The following is a 23,390-nucleotide window of genomic DNA, read 5'->3' as shown; positions in this document are numbered from 1 at the left end:
TTCGGTAGCTGTCACTTAGAAACCTTTATTTTTGACATTTGACAAGTATGACCTACATCACTATTGGAAATAGAAAAATACAAGCTTCCACAGTTCATTAGTTTATTAAAATTTACTAAAATAATTTCATTACAATAAAACAAGTAAGGAAAGTCCAAAGTCGGGCGGAGCCGACTATATTATACCCTGCTGCACCACTTTGTAGATCTAAATTTTCGATACCATATCACATCCGTCAAATGTGTTGGGGGCTATATATAAAGGTTTGTCCCAAAAACATACATTTAAATATCACTCACATCACAGAATTTGATAGACTTCTACAAAATCTATAGACTCATAATTTAAGTCGACTAATGTACTAGGGTGGAACACAATGTTATTAAAAAAGTATGGGAAACATTTAAATCTGAAGCAATTTTAAGGAAACTTCGCAAAAGTTTATTTATGATTTATCGCTCGATATATATGTATTAGAAGTTTAGGAAAATTAGAGTCATTTTTACAACATTTCGACTAAGCAGTGGCGATTTAACAAGGAAAATGTTGGTATTTTGACCATTTTTGTCGAAATCAGAAAAACATATATATATGGGAGCTATATCAAAATCTGAACCGATTTCAACCAAATTTGGCACGCATAGCTACAATGCTAATTCTACTCCCTTTGCAAAATTTCAACTAAATCGGAGTTAAAAATTGGCCTCTGTGGTCATATGAGTGTAAATCGGGCGAACGATATATATGGGAGCTATATCAAAATCTGAACCGATTTCAATAAAATGTGGCACACTTGACTACACTACTAATTGTACTCCTAGTGCAAAATTTTAACAAAATTGGGGTAAAACTCTGGTTCCTGGACCTGGATAAGTCCATATCGGGCGAAATATATACACGCAGAGAAGAAACATGATTGTCACAATCATATTCGAAGAGCAAAATAATATGATAGGAGCTATTTTTGCGGCGACCATGTAACATTTTAACCTGGCTCAGTGAACATGGTTCTAAGAACAATGTAATTGTCCTCATCTAAAATGTTATTATATTGATAAAAAGAATTTTGTTTGAACGAAAATACAATGGACACGATTTAAAATGTAATGGTATTCATTAAAAATGTTTTTCTCCTAGTTAAAAGAACATGGTCACAACCTAAAATGTTTTGATCTTTATGAAAAAACTTTTTTTATCGTCGAAAAAAAGGACGCCACTTGAGAAAAGAAAACACAAAATTAACTTTATTTGTTTGTTTTGTTTATTTATAAACCAATTCATTGTTTATTTGTATTTATAATGCCGTTCAAGCAAACATCATATATTTTTACACACTCTATTTTATTTCAATTTCAACAATAAGTAATTATTCCATATTTACATCGTGCCCATCAAATGTGCAAACACAGACATAATGTAACTGCAAATAAAAATAAATGATGCCATTGCTATATGGAACATTTTTTTTGCAGAACAAAAAACAGGTACATTTTTTCAATTACACTTTCCTTTTTTTGTGTTCACATAAAACCACGTGCCACTTCTGAATAAATAAATTAACACAAAAAACAATAATTCCGTATTCTCTGTCCATTCCAAGAAACTATCAACACACGACTGACGCGCAAAATGAAAATCATGTGTACCTGCTCAATGTTTTAATAAAATTCTCTTCGCTGCAAAAAAGTTAAAAAATTAAATGGTCACGAAAAAATGTAAATGGCCTTTATGGCCATGTAATGGTTCTAGACATGTCTATACTTAACCTATAAAAATACTTTTTTCCCTATAAAAAAGTAAAAAAAAATTGAATGGTCAGGTACATGATTTTCCCTACCATTTAATGGTTTCAAATTCTATCATTTAAATGATAGAACATGTTTGCGGTATTTGAGAACCATTCAAATGCTTATTGCCACCATACATTTTCCTCCGCTCGAGAACTATTTTTACAAAGCCAAAATACACGGTTTTCGCGGCAATAACATGCTCTAGATAAGCATTAAATGGATGCGGCAACCATGTCCAAACATGGTTTTTCTGTGCGTGTATGTATTAGAAGTTTAGGAAAATTAGAGTCATTTTTACAACTTTTCGACTAAGCAGTGGCGATTTTATAAGGAAAATGTTGGTATTTTGACCATTTTTGTCAAAATCAGAAATACATATATATGGGAGCTATATCTAAATCTGAACCGATTTCAACCAAATTTGGCACGCATAGCTGCAATGCTAATTCTACTCCCTGTGCAAAATTTCAACTAACTCGGAGTTAAAAATTGGCCTCTGTGGTCATATGAGTGTAAATATCTATATATAAATATCTATATAGCTATATCTAAATCTGAACCGATTTCAATAAAATTTGGCACAATTGACTATAGTACTAATTGTTCTTCTTTTGCAAAATTTTAAGCAAATTAAGGTAAAACTCTGGCTTCTGGGGCCATATAAGTCCATATCGGGCGAAATATATATATGGGAGCTATATGTAAATCTGGACCGATTTCTTCCAAAATCAATAGGGTTCCATTCTAAGCCAAAACAAATACTTGTGCCAAATTTGAAGTCGTTGGACTAAAACTGCGATCTAGACTTTGATTACAAAATGTGTTCACGGACAGACGGACATGGCTATGATTCAGGAGCCCACCCTGAGCATTTTTGCCAAAGGCACCATGTGTCTATCTCGTCTCCTTCTGGGTGTTGTAAACATATGCACTAACTTATAATACCCTGTTCCACCGTGTGGCGCAGGGTAGGAAAATATGGGAAACATTTAAATCTGAAGCAATTTTAAGGAAACTTCGCAAAAGTTTCACACAAACAATTTTTTTTCTGATTCAATCACGAAATTAATTGATCCAATTAATTTTTTAATTGAAATGTCTTCAATCACGAAAATGATAGTATCAATCACAGTTTTAATTGGGCATAGAAAAAATTCTTGATTAAAAAATTAATTGATTTCATTACCAAATTTCAATTAAGTTTTTAATTGATTCAATTAAAAACTTAATTGATGTTGATTGCAAAACTCAATTAATTTAGTAATTAAACAAAGGTAACTATTTTCAATTACATTCTGAATTGGCTTAGAATATTTAGTTGGATTAACAATTGATTGTTTGAAAAAAAAAATTAATCAAAAATTTAATCACTTTTATAACTGACTTAGTCTTCCGAATTTGATTAAAAGTTAATTGCATCAATTAACTTTTTAATTAAAATTTTTAAAATTTTCAATCATTGACAAAATTAACTTAATGTTTTTATCTTGATTAAAAAGTTAATTGTACCAATTAATTTATTAATTGAAAAAAATTTCAACTTCAATTAACTTTTTAATTGGAAATATTTGGTGATATTTTTTTCTGTGTTATTTATGATTTATCGCTCGATATATATGTATCAGAAGTTTAGGAAAATTAGATTCATTTTTACAACTTTTCGACTAAGCAGTGGCGATTTTACAAGGAAAATTTTGGTATTTTGACCATATTTGTCGAAATAAAAAAAAAAAAAAACATATATATGGGAGCTATATCTAAATCTGAACTGATTTCAACCAAATTTGGCACGCATTGCTACAATGCTAATTCTACTCCATGTGCAAAATTTCACCTAATTCGGAGTTAAAAATTGGCCACTGCGGTCATATGAGAGTAAATCGGGCGAACGATATATATGGGAGCTATATCTAAATCTAAACCGATTTCAATAAAATTTGACACACTTTGACAACAGTACTAATTGTTCTTTTTGTGCAAAATTTTAAGCAAATTAGGGTAAAACTCTGTATTCTGGGGCCATATAAGTCCATATCGGGCGAAAATATATATGGCTAGGTTAGGTTAAGTTAGGTGGCAGCCCGATGTATCAGGTTCACTTAGACTGTTCAGTCCATTGTGATACCACAGTGGTGAACTTCTCTCTTATCACTGAGTGCTGCCCGATTCCATGTTAAGCTCAATGACAAGGGACCTCCTTTTTATAGCAGAGTCCGAACGGCGTTCCACATTCCAGTGAAACCACTTAGAGGAGCTTTGAAACCCTCAGAAATGTCACCAGCATTACTGAGGTGGGATAATCCACCGCTGAAAAACTTTTTGATGTTCGGTCGAAGCAGAAATCGAACCCACGACCTTGTGTATGCAAGGCGGGCATGTTAACCATTGCACCACGGTGGCCCCTAATCAAAGTCTAGGTCGCAGTTTTAGTCCAATCAACTTCAAATTTGGTACAAGTATGTGTTTTGGCTCAAAATAGAACCCTATTGATTTTGGAAGACATCGGTTCAGATTTAGATATAGCTCCCATATATATCATTCGCCCGATATGGACTAATATGGCCCCAGAAGTCAGAGTTTTACTCCAATTTGGTTAAAATTTTGCACTAGGAGTACAATTAGTAGTGTACTCAAGTATGCCAAATTTTATTAAAATCGGTTCAGATTTAGATATAGCTCCCATATATATCGTTCGCCCGATTTACATTCATATGACCACAGAAGTCAAGTTTTTACTCCGATTTAGTTGAAATTTTGCACATGGAGTGTAATTGCCATAGTAGCTTTGCGTGTCAAATTTGGTTGAAATCCGTTCAGATTTAGATATACCTCCCATATATATATGTTTTTCTGATTTCGACAACAATGGTCAAAATGCCATCATTTTCTTTGTAAAATCGCCTCTGCTTAATCGAAAAGTTGTAAAAATTTCTCTAATTTTCCTAAGCTTCTAATACATATATGTCGAGCTATAAATCATAAATAAACTTTTACGAAGTTTCCTTACAATTGCTTCAGATTTAAATGGTTCCCATATTTATACCCTTCACCACTATTGTAGTACAGGGTATAATAACTTTGTGCATTTGTATGTAACGCCAAGGAGTAATCATAGACCAACCTTTTAGTATACGGATCGGCTTAGAATTAAATTCTGAGCCGATTTAGCGATGTCCGTCTGTCTGTCTGTCCGTCTGTCTGTTGATGTAGTTTTGTGTGCAAAGTACAGCTCGCAGTTTTAGTCCGATTGTCCTAAAATTTGGTACAGGGTCCTGTTTCGGCTCAAAGACGATCCCTATTGATTGTAGAAAAAATTGGTTCAGATTTAGATATAGCTGCCATATATATTTCTCACCGATCTGGTCATAATTGGCGTGTATATCAACCTATCTTCCTCAAATTCCGTACATCCGAATATTTTATGAGTCTCGAAAAACTTATCAGCCAAATCGGTTCAAATTTAGATATAGCTCCCATATATAGCATTCGCCCGATTTACACTCATTTGCCCACAGAGGCCAATTTTTTGCTCCGATTTAGTTGAAATTTTGCATAGGGAGTAGAATTAGCATTGTAAGTATGCGTGCCAAACTTGGTTGAAATCGGTTCAGATTTAGATATAGCTCCCATATCTATCTTTTTCTGATTTCGACAAAAATGGTCAAAGTACCAACATTTTCCTTGTAAAATCGCCTCTGCTTAATATAAAAGTTGTAAAAATTACTCTAATTTTCCTAAACTTCTAATACATATATGTGGAGCGATAAATCATATATAAACTTTAACGAAGTTTCCTTAAAATTGCTTCAGATTTAAATTTTACCCATATTTCTTTACTAACGTTGTGTTCCACCCCTGTGCATTAGCCGACTTAAATTTTGAGACTATAGATTTTGTGGAAGTCTATCAAATTCTGTCCAGACCGAGTGATATTTAAATGTATGTATTTGGTACAAACCTTTATATATAGCACCCAACACATTTGACGGATGTGATATGGTATCGAAAATTTAGATCTACAAGGTGGTGCAGGGTATAATATAGTCGGCCCCGCCCGACTTTCCTTACTTTTTTATACCCTCCATCATAGGATGGGGGTATATTAACTTTGTCATTCCGTTTGTAACACATCGAAATATTGCTCTAAGACCCCATAAAGTATATATATTCTGGGTCGTGGTGAAATTCTGAGTTGATCTAAGCATGTCCGTCCGTCCGTCCGTCCGTCTGTTGAAATCACGCTAACTTCTGAACGAAACAAGCTATCGACTTGAAACTTGGCACACGTAGTTGTTATCGATGTAGGTTGGATGGTATTGAAAATGGGCCATATCGGTCCACTTTTACGTATAGCCCCCATATAAAGGGACCCTCAGATTTGGCTTGTGGAGCCTCTAACAGAAGCATATTTCATCCGATCCGGCTGAAATTTGGTACATGGTGTTGGTATATGGTCTCTAACAGCCATGCAAAATTTGGTCCATATCGGTTCTTAATTATATATAGCCCCCATATAAACCGATCCCCAGATTTGGATTGTGGAGCCTCTAAGAGAAGCATATTTCATCCGATCCGGCTGAAATTTGGTACATGGTGTTGGTATATGGTCTCTAACAATCATGCAAAAATTGGTCCACATCGGTCCATAATTATATATAGCCCCCATATAAACCGATCTCCAGATTTGGCTTGCGAAGCCTCAAAGAGAAGCAAATTGCATCCGATCCAGCTGAAATTTGGTACATGGTATTGGTATATGGTCTCTAGCAACCGTGCAAAAATTGGTCCACATCGGTCCATAATTATATATAGCGCACTTATAAACCGATCACCAAATTTGGGTTGCGGAGCCTCTAAGAGAAGCAAATTTCATCCGATCCGGCTGAAATTTGGTACGGGTATTGGTATATGGTCTCTAGCAACCGTGCAAAAATTGGTCCATATCGGTCCATAATTATATATAGCCCCCATATAAAACGTTCTCCAGATTTGACCTCCGGAGCCTCTTGGAGGAGCAAAATTCATCCGATCCGTTTCAAATTAGGAACGTGGTGTTAGTATATGGTCGCTAACAACCATACCAAAATTGGTCCAATCACCCAAAAATTGGTCCATATCGGTTCATAATCATGGTTGCCACTAGAGCCAAAAATAATCTAACAAAATTTTATTTCTATAGAAAATTTTGTCAAAATTTTATTTCTAGAGAAAATTTTGTTAAAATTTTATTCGGTTCATAATAAAATTTTCATGATTGTCAAAATTTTATTTCTATAGAAAATTTTGTTCAAATTTTATTCGGTTCATAATCATGGTTGCCACTCGAGCCAAAAATAATCTACCAAGATTTTATTTCTATAGAAAATTTTGTCAAAAGTTTATTTCTATAGAAAATTTTGTTAAAATTTTTTTCTGTAGACATATTTGTCAAAATTTTCTTTCTATAGAAAATTTTGTGAAAATTTTTATTTCTATAAAAAATTTTGTGAAAATTTTATTTCTATAGAAAATTTTGTTAAAATTTTATTTCTGTAGAAAATTTTGTCAAAATTTTATGTCTACTTTGTCAAACTGAATTATATACGTATTGGATCGATCTTTTTTGATTTAATATATACCACGTATGGACTTACATACAATTTAGAAGATGGTGTTAGGAGGTTTTAAGATACCTTGCCATCGGCAAGCGTTACCGCAACTTAAGTAATTCGATTGTGGGTGGTAGTGTTTAGAAGAAGTTTCTACGCAATCCATGATGGAGGGTACATAAGCTTCGGCCTGGCCGAACTTACGGCCGTATATACTTGTTATAATAATAATATTTTGAATTTTTTACTAAAAAATACATAATTTGCAGGCATATGAAAAAGATTTGAATGCAATGCATTTTCAAATTGTTGAATCTATGTAGATTGTTGTGGCTAAAATCGGACTAACCTACAAAGTGTAGCCATGCGAAGTATCAACCACGCCGAATTAAATTTATAAATAACGCCGATTTTAATGTGGTTATGTGAAATCCAACTGGCAATAGTGTGTATGATTCAGTGCTCGGTTCTTGCCGCACTGAAAAAAAGCATGCCCGGTTCCAAAGATTTGCTCTTTAATTTGAAAAATTTTGCCATTGATTCCGAGCCAAAGAAGCGGATAATACGAGTAAGGATACTGTTAAGACACAGTTCTCTTTTAAATTTGGGTTTTGTGTACTTGCTTGTAGGAAGCAAATTTTAATTTTTCGCTTTTAGCTTTTTTTCTTCATTTGCTATCAAAGTCCTTTAAAAACGAGTTAACGACAACTTTATTTTCCAAATTAAGACTCGACTTTTAGTAGAAATTATGGTATGTTTCAAGTAAAAAACGTCTTTAACGTAAAGTGTTGTACTATATTTGAACGATTTGTTGCTTTGTGGTCAAGATTCAAAAAGACAACAAATTTAAAGACAATTTCATTAAATTTAAAGATTTTTTTTCTGAATTATTAAAGTCAAGTAGACTTTAGCCCAAATCTTTTTTCTTTCATGTTATGATACCCAATTTTAAGTGAAATCACTTAATTATAAGAACAATACGACTAAAAGTTTATCGGCTTTTGGACAAGGAAAACATTTTTGTTTAAAGTTGGGGTTATGGGGGGATTGGTGACGGCAACTGTTGTTAGAGAGAGAGAGTAGTGGACACCAATTCCTGAAGTAGAGTGTGTGTGGACTGTATAACAGATTGTGGAGGAGACACTAGAAGAATTGTGGTAGATCAGTATGTGGTATAAATTCTCAGTGGATGAGAAAATATACCATCAAGTTTAGCAACGCAAAGATAGGGAAAGATTTGGAAATAAAAGGACAGGAGTTACAATTTTGAAGTATGATTGGTTTATTTGGGGGTATGCTCACCGTTCGAGATATAGATAGAAAGTAATAATTCACAATAATAAATTCGATTAGGAATATCGATTAATCTTAAATTACAACTTCATGGATTTTTCATTAACAATAGTTCATAATAGTTTAGTTCAGATACAAAAATTCAATAATTCATAGTAGTTCAGTACAGAAACAAAATTCGATGAAATAAGAAATTCAATAGATAAATATAAGTCTAAACATTGGTTTAGACAACTTTATATTAGAGAAATGCATTCGTATTTGAAGGACATACAATCTTTGGCCTCACGACAATATTTTTTTAGTGTATAGATTCCTAATATAAAGCTTTCTTAACATATCGTAAAAAGAGAATTAAAATTCGATAAGTAAGATTTATTTCCTATTTTCAATTTAATGGAGTCTAGATTTATTATTAAGGAGTCTCATCTTTGACTCGGAGTCAATACAAGAATCCTTAAAGGAAGCTAAAAATATTTGAATCCAAATAAACTTTTTTAATAAACAGATTTTTATTTTATTAGCGTCTAATCTAACCGGACACACTTTAAAAAACAAAATTCTGGTTATTTTTAATTAAAATTATAAAGATTTTTTTTTCGCACACTTGACTAAAGTTTCTATTTTGAAGAAAATTCCATTTTCAATCACCTGAAATATCGTTCACGTCCTTCACCATTAATTATACAAAAAAAAAAAAACGTACCTGTACCCAAAAGAATAAATTTAACTCATTTCAGATAGTTTGATAAACACTGAGTTCTATATCTATGCACCCAGAAACCATTCAATATTCTGGCTGCAATAACCACTCATCAATACTTCGTTTGGCTTTATACTCCAACAAGTGCATAACTTTAAATTTTACTTGAACTACTTTCGATGCTTTAAAGACTGATGATGTGAAGGGATTGTGCTATGTAGAGGTGTTCAAATGTGTTAGCTATGTGTATGGGAGAGAGAGAGAGAGTATACGAGATGTGAGTTGAGTAAGCCATAAAGTGAGTGGGAGCATTTATAATGTCGCACAAAATGAACGAACAAGTGGCTGTATACGAAAGACAATGCATATTACCCAGTACCACTGACAATGATGGTTGTGTGGCTGTGTGTATATGGATGTGTGTGTGTGTGGTGCAATAAATTTCAAGTGTTGCTTGCACACAATCGAACTTCCTAACGTTTTCCCTTTCATATCCCCTTCATTTTCATTCTGTTATGTTTTTGCTCATTGTTGAATGTTCTAGCGGAAGTGTTAAAACAAAGAAAAAACTAAGTGAGGAACTACAAACGGAAATGCTACTACATAAAACCCCAATAGTAGAAATAAATGAGAGTTTGTATGCAAAAGGTGAAAATTGATGGTTGTGTGTGTGCGTGTGCTCAGTTACTTCCAATATATTATGCTTTATTTGCTTTTCTGGAGGTAGAAAATCTACTTCCCGTTTCCTTAGTATTTCAATTCATTTTCCTTCTTGGCGTTTTTATGTTTATTTAAGCAGATTTGCTATGGAAATCCTTTTAGTATTAAATCATCATGTGATGCATTTCCTATGAAAGTTCTATTTAAAAATATTTTAAGGCATTGTTGAGACTTTAATCCATTGTGGTAAACAATTTTAAGTGAGTTTCACCGTTTTAATCAAGAATGTCTCCCAAAATTATATTCGAAAACAGTATACAAATTATTATACCCACCACCATAGAATGGTGACGGGGTATAATAAGTTTGTCATTCCGTTTGTAACGCATCGAAATATCGATTTCCGACTATATAAAGTATATATATTCTTGATCAGGGAGAAATTCTAAGACGATATAACGATGTCCGTCTGTCCGTCTGTCTGTCTGTCTGTCTGTCTGTTGTAATCACGCTACAGACTTCAATAATGAAGCAATCGTGCTGAAATTTTGCACAAGCTCGTCTTTTGTCTGCAGGCAGGTCAAGTTCGAAGATGGGCTATATCGGTCCAGGTTTTGATATAGTCCCCATATAAACCGACCTCCCGATTTGGGGTCTTGGGCTTATAGAAATCGTAGTTTTTATCCAATTTGCCTGAAATTTGAAATCTGGAGGTATTTTATGACCATAAAGAGATGTGCCAAAAATGGTGAGTATCGGTCCACGTTTTGGTATAGCCCCCATATAGACCGATCTCCCGATTTTACTTCTTGGGCTTATAGAAACCGCAGTTTTTATTCAATTTACCTGAAATTTGAAATCTAGAGGTATTGTAAGACCACAAATATGTGTGCCAAAAATTGTGAGTATTGGTCCATATTTTGGTATAGCCCCCATATAGACCGATCTCCCGATTTTATTTCTTGGGCTTATAGAAAACGCAGTTTTTATTCAATTTACCTGAAATTGGAAATCTAAAGGTATTGTAGGACCACAAATACGTGTGCAAAAAATTGTGAGTATCGGTCCATATTATGGTATAGCCCCCATATAGACCGATCTCCCGATTTGGGGTCTTGGGCTTATAGAAACCGTAGTTTTTATCCAATTTGTCTGAAATTGGAAATCTAGAGGTATTTTAGGACCATAAAGAGGTGTGCCGAAAATGGTGAGTATCGATCCATATTTTGGTATAGCCCCCATATAGACCGATTCCCCAATTTTACTTCTTGGGCTTCTAGAATCCGAAGTTTTTATCCTATTTGCCTGAAATTGGAAATCTAGAGGTATTTTCGGGTCACAAAGAGGTGTGCCGAAAATGGTGAGTATCAGTCCATATTTTAGTATAGCCCCCATAAGAGCGATCTCCCGATTTAACTCCTTGGGTTTCTAGAAACCGTAGTTTTTATCTGATATGCCTGAAATTGTAAATATTCTGGTATTTTAGGCTCACAAAAACGTGTATCGGATTAAGTTTTTATCGGTCCATTTGGTAATGCCTCCATATAGACCGACTTCACTTCTTGAGGGTGTAGAAGGCGCACTGATCATGAAAATTGCTTGAAACTCAATGTAAAATTTACAGATTTTACTTCTACAGATTTAAGATTTCAAATCAAGACGTTATTTTATAATTTTCTTGCACACTTACAAGAGATGTTAATGATTCCTCTAAACCTTAAACAAAAATGGTTCTTATAAATCCAGAATCTGATATAGTTCTCATAGGTGAAATCTTTAAATTTATCTTCGGGTTGTGTCCTCAAGTCCTCAAGCCCTCCTGAAATTTCAAAGGAAACCCTAATATTTGGTTCATGGTGGTGGGTATTTAAGATTCGGCCCGGCCGAACTTACTGCTGTATATACTTGTTTTTATAGTATTTTATACTATTATAGGATGATGGTATTAAATACGCCACTTTTTTATATTTTTTGTGCCTCTTTTTTATCATAATATCCCACTTTTATTTATATTTATTTATACTGTAATTTTTTTAGACGTTTTTATCCCAAATCTCATTAAAATTTCGAAAATGAACGATGCCTTAACAAATAAACGAGTCTACGATTCAAAGATAAGATTAGTAAGCAATTTTCCCTTTTTTTTACCATAATGCTTTAAGTAAACGCGTGCATCGCTTAAAGGTATGCAAAGAATAGTTTGTACATTTGATAATCAAAAGAATTATAAATTTTAAGTAGTAGATTTCAATGAAATGACGATGATATGATTAAAGAAATCAGAATAAAACACTGACTTGATCTTGGACTGGAAATATCCAATAGGTTGCTTTGTTCGCATGAAAATTACTCACTCGAAAAAAGTGAAACCTATATGGCACTGAGGCTAATTTAATTCTATTTTAGTACATGGAATTGTTATATTTCAATTTTGACAAAATTTTCTATAGAAATAAAATTTTGGACAACATTTCCAACGGAAATAAAATTTTTAGATAATTTTCTATAAAAATAAAATTTTGACAAAGTTTCATCTAGAAATATAATTTTGTCAAAATTCTTATAAAAATAAAATTTTGTCAAAATTTTTATAAAAATGAAATTTAGTCAAAATTTTTATAAAAATAAAATTTTGTCAAAATTTTTATAAAAATAAAATTTTGTCAAAATTTTTATAAAAATAAAATTTTGACAAAATTTTCTATAGAAATAACATTTTGTATAGAAATACAATTTGGAGAAAACTTAATAAAAATTTGAGAAAATTTTCTATAGAAATAAAAGCTTCTATCGAAATAAAATGTTGACAAAATTTTTTATCGAATTAAAATTTTGACAAAATTTTTTTTTTAATCAAAATTTTGAAAAAAAAAAATTTCTTTAATCAAAAGAAGTTTTTTAACCAAAATTTTGACAAAATTTTCTATTGAATTAAAATTTTGACAACATTTTCTATAGAAATAAAATTTTGACAAAATTGTAATATATAGATAAAATGTTGAGAAAATTTTCTATAGAAATAAAATGTTGTTAAAATTTGCTAAAGATATAAAATGTTGACAAAATTTTCTGTAGGAAAAAACTTGGCAAAATTTTCTATAGAAATAAATTTTGATAAAATTTTTTATAAAAATGAATTAAAAAAAAAAATCTATAGAAATAAAATTTCGATAAAATCTTCTATAGAAATAACATTTTTACAAAATTTTCTTTAGAAATAAAGTTTTGACAAAACTGTTCTAGAAATAAAATGTTGACACAATTTCCTATAGAAACAAAATTTTGACAAAGTCTCCTCTAGAAATATAATTTTGTCAAAAGTTTTATAAAAATAAAATTTTGACAAAAGTTTGTATAAAAATACAATTTTGAGAAAATTTTCTATAGAAATAAAATTTTGAGAAAATTTTCTATTAAAAAAAAATTGAGAAACTTTTCTATAAAAAGAATTTTAAGAAAATTTTCTATAGAAATAAAGTTTTGATAAAATTTTCTATCGAAACAAAATTTTGACAACATATTCTATAGAAATAAAATTTTGACAAAAAAAAAAATTGTAATAAAAATTTTGACAAAATTTTCTATAGAAATAATATTTTGACAAAATTTTAATATATAGATAAAATTTTGAGAAAATTGTCTATAGAAATAAAATTTTGTTAAAAATTTTCTATAGGCATAAAATTTTGACAAAATTTTCTATAGAAATAAAATTTTGACAAAATTTATATATAGAAAAAAAATTTTGACAAAATTTTTATATGGAAGTAAAATTTTGTTAAAATTTTCTATAGAAATAAAATTTTTGACAGAAAAAATTGTTTATCAAAATTTTGAGAAAAAAAAATTTAATTAAAATTTTGACTAAATTTTCTATTGAAATAAAATTTTGACAACATTTCTATAGAAATAAAATTTTGACAAAATTGTAATATATAGATAAAATTTTGAGAAAATTGTCTATAAAAATAAAATTTTGTTAAAATTACCTATAGGCATAAAATTTTGACAAAATTTTCTACAGGAACAAAAATTTTATATAGAAGTAAAATTTTGTTAAAATTTTCTATAGATATAAAATGATGACAAAATTTGCTAAAGATATAAAATGTTGACAAAATTTTCTGTAGAAAAAAAAAATTTGGCAAAATTTTCTGTAGGAACAAATTTTGATAAAATTTTCTATAAAAATAAAATTAAAAAAAAAAAAAAACAAGTCAGTAAAGTAGAAAGTCGGGCGGGGCCGACTATATCATACCCCAAACCACCCCTACTGTATTAGTAAACATAAGCATTTGTGGGGTATCATTGGAATAGGTTTTGTAGTATCATTGGTAAAGGTTTTGGAGAACATAAAGGGGGGTACATATTTACGGGAGTCTTGTCACAATCTGAGCAGAAATGTCTAATATTAGGAGCTATAGTTTATTTTGCACCAAAAGAGTTAGTATGCCACTAATATTGAGTCCATTATTAAAAAAGAGGAAATCGGTCAATTTGTTGTTGGTAATAAATCCAAATTTGTAAAAATCGGGCAATATTATTATGTAACAGCTACATGTACGTCTAAATACGATAAGCTAGTACATAAAAATTTGAAATATGAATAACATAGGTTAATAAATAAGAGTATTATGCCCAAATATGACAAAATCGAGCGGTGCATATATATGGAACCTATATCTAAATCTGAACCAATTTGTATAATATTTTGCAGGTATGATTGATACCACAGAAGGTTACCTTGTGTAAAATTTGAGTACGATCAGTTAATAAATGAGGCCCCTATGGTCAAAAATAAGGTTTTTAGGAGCAAATTTTTCAAAATCGGGCGATACATATATATTGGAGCTATATCTAAATTTGAACAGATTTCGATGAAATTTTGCACATACAGTTAGTGCTATAGAACATTACATTTAGCCAACTTTGAGTACTATCGGTTGATAAATAAGGGTTTTACGGCCAAATTTGGCAAAATCGGGCGATAAAAATATATGGGAGCTATATCTAAATCTGAACCGATTTCGATTATTTTTAGCTGATATTGCCAGTACCATACAAGATTAGAGTAAGCCAAGTTTGCGTAAGATCACGTAATAAATAAGGTTTTTATGGCCAAATTTGGCAAAATCGGGCGACACATATATATGGGAGCTATATCTAAATCTGAACCGATTTCGATGAAATTTTGCAGACTTAAAGGGTGATGAAACAGTTTACTATGCCAAAATTTGATGGCGATCGATTTGTAAAAAAAGCGCAACGTGACTCCGTTTGTCGAAATCGGGCGATACATATATATGGGAGCTATATCTAAATTTGATCCGATTTCTTCCAAATTCAATAGCGTTCGTCCTTGTGCCCAAAAAACACGCTGTACCAAATTTCATCCAAATCGGTTAATAATTGCGACCGGAATCCTGTAAACAACAAATACATGGACAGACGGACGGATGGACGGACGGACACCAAGTGTTAGATCGACTCAGGAGGTGATTCTGAGTCGATCGGTATATATTTTATGGGGTCTAAAATCAATATTACTGGTAGGCACATTTTTTTACCGATCAAACTTATTATACCCTGTGGTTTATGGTATAAAAATTCTATAGAAATAAAATTTCGATAAAATCTTCTATAGAAATAACATTTTTAACAAAATTTTCTTTAGAAATAAAATTTTGACAAAATTTCCTATAGAAACAAAATTTTGACAAAGTTTCCTCTAGAAATATAATTTTGTCAAAAGTTTTATAAAAATAAAATTTAGACAAAAGTTTGTATAGAAATACAATTCTTGAGAAAATTTTATATAGAAATAAAATTTTGAGAAAATTTTCTATAGGAACAAAATTTTGACAAAATTATTATATAGAAATAAAATTTTGACTAATTTTTTATATAGAAGTAAAATTTTGTTAAAGTTTTCTATAGATATAAAATGTTGACAAAATTTTCTGTAGCAAAAAAAATTTGGTAAAATTTTCTGTAGAAAGAAATTTGATAAAATTGTGTATAAAAATAAAATTTTAATAAAATTTTCTATAGAAATAAAATTTTGATAAAATCTTTTATAGAAATAACATTTTTAACAAAATTTTGTTTAGAAATAAAATTTTGACAAAATTTTTATAGAAATAAAATTTTGACAACATCTTCTATAGAAACAAAATTTTGACTAAGTTTCCTCTGGAAATACAATTTTGTTAAAATTTTTATAAAAATAAAATTGTGACAAAATTTTCTATAGAAATAAAATTTTGACAAAATTTTCTATAGAAACAAAATTTTGACAAAGTTTCCTCTAGAAATATAATTTTGTCAAAATTTTTATAAAAATAAAATTTTGACAATATTTTCTATTGAAATAAAATTTTGATAAATTTTTTTATACAAATAAAATTTTGACAAAATTTTCTATAGAAATAAAATTTTGACAAAATTTTCTGTAGTGATAAAATTCTGACAGCCATCTTTATTAAAATTTTGTACCCAAACCATTGTGGTGGGTATCAAAAATTCGACCCAACCGAACTGTTAACTTTGTACTTGTACTTGTATGCTCTTTATTATTGATTCCTTTCGCAGCGACCATTGAAAACGCTTAAACATATAAAGTAAAATAAAAAAAAACAAAAATTAATTATGTGCCTTGTGTAAACCCCAAAGGAATGTTAAAAAATATATCCAAATGAATGAAAATATTCAGGGATTTTACACGCAATTACACCACGTGTCAAAGGATTGCCTTTGAGTGAAATGTTCATCACTTTGTTACTAGCATTCCCACACATAAATAAAATTACATATTCGAAAAAAAACTGAAATACTTTTCCACCTAGGGGTATAAAACCGAAAACATTTTCTCTGTGCTTCTGTTTTATCCAAATCAAATGGGAAAATGGGAGAATATTTGGAAGTCTTCATTTGTAATCTCTGCGAAAGGTGTACAAAAAATATGCTGCAAAAAAAAGGATTCACCATTTAGTTCAGCTTTACTAACTGCTGGTTTGTAATAGGTGCCAATGTGCGTATCCGTATGCATGTATTAAGGGTAAAGATGAGGGTTTTGTGGTGGCTTCTTTTAAATAAATTTTTGATGATTTTTTGATTGCTATGGGATTTAAGATCTAAAATGTTCCAAACGAGCCTGTATGCGAAATCAAAAATTCTTATTTTTCTTCTTTCGTTTTTATGACATTCTGATAGTATATTTCCCATACGCTTTTTGGCAAGGTATCCCTAAAATAAAAACTTAATTCAATGTTTGTGTTCCATTTAAATGTCTCTTTTATGTTTGTCCTCTGTTAACTTCTTTACTTAATTCCTTGGGGAATATGATTTCCTCGTTTGAGTTTTTTGTTTCTCTCTCAAATTGAGTAAATTTATGCAATGATTTTACGGAAATCCTTAAATCCTATCATGTCTTTCTATTATGTGTACACTCTTTAGATTTTGTTTGGGCTTGGATAGCCGGTCTGGTGTCTATTACTTCCAATATTTATGGAGTAAACAATGTGCAAAATCTAAGGAAAAAGAGTAAAAGGATTTCACTGGAGGCAGCAAGATTAACTATTTATGTATTACAGGTATTCTTAAGCCCTGCTGGAAATCTATGAAAATTATGATTTGCCTCTTGGTATATCCATGATTTTTGCAGAATTATTTTATGTTTTTAATAAAAACCAGTAAGGAAAGTCTAAAGTCGGGCGGGGCCGACTATATTATACCCTGCACCACTTTGTAGATCTAAATTTTCGATACCATATCACATCCGTCACATGTGTTGGGGGCTATATATAAAGGTTTGTCCCAAATACATACATTTAAATATCACTCGATCTGGACAGAATTTGATAGACTTCTACAAAATCTATAGACTCAAAATTTAAGTCGGCTAATGCACTAGGGTGGAACACAATGTTAGTAAAAAAAAAAATATGGGAAACATTTAAATCTGAAGCAATTTTAAGGAAACTTTGCAAAAGTTTATTTATGATTTATCGCTCGATATATATGTATTAGAAGTTTAGGAAAATTAGAGTCATTTTTACAACTTTTCGACTAAGCAGTGGCGATTTTACAAGGAAATTGTTGGTATTTTGACCATTTTTGTCGAAATCAGAAAAACATATATATGGGAGCTATATCTAAATCTGAACCGATTTCAACCAAATTTGGCACGCATAGCAACAATGCTAATTCTACTCTCTGTGCAAAATTTCAACTAAATCGGTGTTAAAATTGGCTTCTGTAGTCATATGAGTTTAAATCGGGCGAAAGCTATATATGGGAGATATATCTAAATCTGAACCGATTTCAACCAAATTTGGCACGCATAGCTACAATGATAATTCTACTCCCTGTGCAAAATTTCAACTAAATCGAAGCAAAAAATTGGCCTCTGTGGTCATATGTGTGTAAATCGGGCGAAAGCTATATATGGGAGATATATCCAAATCTGAACCGATTTCACCCAAATTTGGCACGCATAGTTACAATGCTAATTCTACTCCCTGTGCAAAATTTCAACTAAATCGGAGTTAAAAATTTGCCTCTGTGGTCATATGAGTCTAAATCGGGCGAAAGCTATATATGGGAGATATATCCAAATCTGAACCGATTTCAACCAAATTTGGCACGCATAGTAACAATGCTAATTCTACTCCCTGTGCAAAATTTCAACTAAATCGGAGTTAAAAATTGGCCTCTGTGGTCATATGAGTGTAAATCGGGCGAAAGCTATATATGGGAGATATATCCAAATCTGAACCGATTTCAACCAAATTTGGCACGCATTGTTACAATACTAATTCTACTCCCTGTGCAAAATTTCAACTAAATCGGAGTTAAAAATTGGCCTCTGTGGGCAAATGAGTGTAAATCGGCCGAAAGCTATATATGGGAGCTATATCTAAATCTGAACCGATTTGGCTGATATTTTGCAAGTTTTTCGAGACCCATAAAATATTCGGATGTACGGAATTTGAGGAAGATCGGTTGATATACACGCCAATTATGACCAGATCGGTGAAAAATATATATGGCAGCTATATCTAAATCTGAACCGATTTTTTCCAAAACAAATAGGGATCGTCTTTGAGCCGAAGCAGGACCCTATACCAAATTTTAGGACAATCGGACTAAAACTGCGAGCTGTACTTTGCACACAAAAATACATCAACAGACAGACAGACAGACGGACAGACAGACAGACAGACGGACATCGCTAAATCGACTCAGAATTTAATTCTAAGCCGATCCGTATACTAAAAGGTTGGTCTATGATTACTCCTTCTTGGCGTTACATACAAATGCACAAACTTATTATACCCTGTACCACAGTAGTGGTACAGGGTATAAGAATCGAAAATCATTGCAAATGTGCAATGGTGTGTACTATAGCTGTGAAGTGAACAAATAGTTTAATGAAATATTTCTACACAGATTTATGACGAATGCATTTTCTATTACGAAATTGGAGAACATCGCTTAAATAGTTTTCAAAATATTCTCCATTAAGATCTATACACTTTGTCACTCTGATTGAAGTATCTCCAAAACATGCATTCTGAAATGTTTCAGAGGTACGTACCCGTAAATCTGCGATTCATCACCTGTCACAATGTCATAGATGTGTTTCGAAGCATCGCTATCGTATTTTTGAGCATTTCCTTCGACCAATCGATACGAGCATTTTTTGGCAATTGATAAATTGTGTGGGGTTCAATGCGGAAAAATGTGTTTACGGTCAAAATATTTATGCAATATTGCACGGAGGTTCCAAATCGTTTTTTTATACCCTCCACCATATGATGGGGGGTATATTAACTTTGTCATTCCGTTTGTAACACATCGAAATATTGCTCTAAGACCCCATAAAGTATATATATTCTGGGTCGTGGTGAAATACTGAGTCAATCTGAGCATCACGCTAACTTCCGAACGAAACAAGCTATCGACTTGAAACTGGGCACAAGTAGTCGTTATTGATGTAGGTCGGATGGTATTGCAAATGGGCCATATCGGTCCACTTTTACGTATAGCCCCCATATAAACGGACCATCAAATTTGGCTTGCGAGACCTCTAAGAGAAGCAAATTTCATCCGATCCGGCTGAAATTTGGTACATGGTGTTAGTATATGGTCTCTAACAACCATGCAGAAATTGGTCCACATCGGTTCATAATTATATATAGCCCCCATATAATCCGATCCCCCGATTTGGCTTGCAGAGCCTCTAAGAGCAATAATTTTCATCCGATCCGGCTAAAATTTGGTACATGGTGTAAGTATATGGTCTCTAATAACCATGCAAAAATTTGTCCATATCAGTCCATAATTATATATAGCCCCCATATAAACCGATCCCCCGATTTGGCTTGCGGAGCCTCTAAGAGAAGCAAATTTCATCCGATCCGGCTGAAATTTGGTACATAGTGTTAGTATATGGTCTCTAGCAACCATGCAAAAATTGGTTCACATCGGTTCATAATTATATATAGCCCCCATATAAACCGATCCCCCGATTTGGCTTGCAGAGCCTCTAAGAGCCACAATTTTCATCCGATCCGGCTGAAATTTGGTACATGGTGTAAGTATATGGTCTCTAACAACCATGCAAAAATTTGTCTATATCGGTCCATAATTATATATAGCCCCCATATAAACGGACCCTCAAATTTGGCTTGCGAGACCTCTAAGAGAAGCAAATTTCATCCGATCCGGCTGAAATTCGGTACAGGGTGTTAGTATATGGTCTCTAACAACCATGCAAAAATTGGTTCACATCGGTTCATAATTATATATAGCCCCCATATAAACCGATCACCAGATTTGACCTCCGGAGCCTCTTGGAAGCCCAAAACTCATCTGATTCAGTTGAAATTTGGTACGTGATGTTAATATATGGCCGCAAACACCCATGCAAAAATTGATCGATATCGGTCCATAATTATATATAGCCCCCATATAAACGGACCCTCAAATTTGGCTTGCGAGACCTCTAAGAAAAGCAAATTTCATCCGATCCGGCTGAAATTTGGTACATTGTGTTAGTATATGGTCTCTAACAACCATGCAGAAATTGGTCGACATCGGTTCATAATTATATATAGCCCCCATATATTCCGATCACCCGATTTGGCTTGCAGAGCCTCTAAGAGCAATAATTTTCATCCGATCCGGCTAAAATTTGGTGCATGGTGTAAGTATATGTTCTCTAATAACCATGCAAAAATTTGTCCATATCAGTCCATAATTATATATAGCCCCCATATAAACCGATCCCCCGATTTGGCTTGCGGAGCCTCTAAGAGAAGCAAGTTTCATCCGATCCGGCTGAAATTTGGTACATAGTGTTAGTATATGGTCTCTAACAACCATGCAAAAATTGGCTCACATCGGTCCATAATTATATATAGCCCCCATATAAACCGATCCCCCGATTTGGCTTGCGGAGCCTCTAAGAGAAGCAAATTTCATCGGATCCGACTGAAAGTTGGTACATGGTGTTAGTATATGGTCTCTAACAACCATGCAACAATTAGTCCATATCGGTCCATAATTATATATAGGCCCCATATAAACCGATCACCAGATTTGACCTCCGGAGCCTCTTGGAAGACCAAAATTCATCTGATTCAGTTGAAATTTGGTACGTGATGTTAATATATGGCCTCAAATACCCATGCAAAAATTGATCGATATCGGTCCATAATTATATATAGGCCCCATATAAACCGATCCCCAGATTTGACCTCCGGAGCACCTTGGTAGAGCAAAATTCTTCCCATTCGGTTGAAATTTGGTACGTGATGTTAATATAGGGTATCCAACAACCATGCAGGAATTGGGTCCTATCAGTCCATAGTAATATATAGATCCCATATAAACCGATCCCCAGATTTGACCTCCGATGCCTTTTGGAGAAGCAAAATTCATCCGATCTTGTTGAAATTTCGTACGTGGTGGTAGTATATGATATTTAACAACCCTGTGAGTTGAAATATGTGGATGACAGTTTCTACGCAATCCATGGTGGAGGGTACATAAGATTCGGCCTGGCCGAACTTACGGCCGTATATACTTTTTTTTTGTTTTTTTTTTTTGGAAATAAATCTGTAACTTTTGAACGGATGAAGATATCAACATAATTTTGTGTTGCCTCAAAGCTTGGGTCCCTAGTGGGTCCACGGGCTGACCTGTAGGCGTTGAAAGTTGGTCACCTCGTGGGTATGAAATTTTGTTTTAGCTATAAACTCCGCATTTTTGAACCGACTTTTTTCTTTGCTGGGTAGAACTTGTAAAGCTCCACAAAAAAGTTCGCGAGCGTGTGCAATTATCTTTTACCGTTTGCATGATATGGGTCCTATAATTTATTTTTTTGCAAACTTTTTACAAAGTGGGTTCAGCATTTGGAATCTACAAGTTCTGTTTTTGAGTGGATTCGTAATTTTTCTTCTTAACTGCAATCCCTAAAAATTTCTACGAATCCTAGAAGAAAAATATCTACCCATGTGCTTTAGATAAAAAGGTGTAAAGTCCACAAATTAGAATTTCAAAAAAATATCGAATTTTCACCTTTTTTTTGGAAACGACCACCCAGCAAAAAAAGCGTCGCCAAAAAGTAATGAAAATGTTTTTTTTTTTTTTTGGATCCGGAAGTGGTGCAAAATTGACGCAGAAGTGATGAATTTAACATGGGCTTGTCATAGGAGGGAAGTCCTCCATTTCAAAATCCGATGCACGGAATTTGCATCACTTCTTTAGGTCTAGTCCTAATTCAATGTTTAGAAAGTAAATTAAAAAATTCTGTGATATTTTGTCAAATAAATATTTTTTTATAATTTTAATGGATTCTAGCGCTTGTCGGAAACGTTAGACTTCAAATATTTCCAAAAATTCACAATTTTTTCAGATTGGATTTAACATATTATATAAATCATCGTTTGTTATATTATTCTCAAAAAAAAAATCGACAAAATTATTTTCTTAGCTGAATTTATTTTTTTTTTTTTTTGTTTGATTGAAAAATTAATTTTTTTCGCTTTAAAATTTTATTGAAAATATTTTGGTAATATTTTTTTTCTGTGTAGTTAACATTTTAACTCAACGAAATCAATTTCACAACTCCAAACCTTCTTCCAGCCATCGCCCCTTCCCCATTTGCTACATCACCGGATACGACACAACTGTAAAACCGCAAACATTTTCGTTATCTTCAAAGGAAATTGTAACCCATTACAACAAAACTTTCATCATTTCGTCTTCGCCTCAATAACCAACAGTGCAGTGACTGTAACCGCAGCTAAAGAAATCCAGGCAAAATGATAGCCAAGTTACTTACTACAG

This window comes from Haematobia irritans, chromosome 3, assembly GCF_050003625.1.
Source record: "Haematobia irritans isolate KBUSLIRL chromosome 3, ASM5000362v1, whole genome shotgun sequence".
NCBI lineage: Eukaryota > Metazoa > Arthropoda > Insecta > Diptera > Muscidae > Haematobia > Haematobia irritans.
This window is presented reverse-complemented; position numbering follows the sequence as displayed.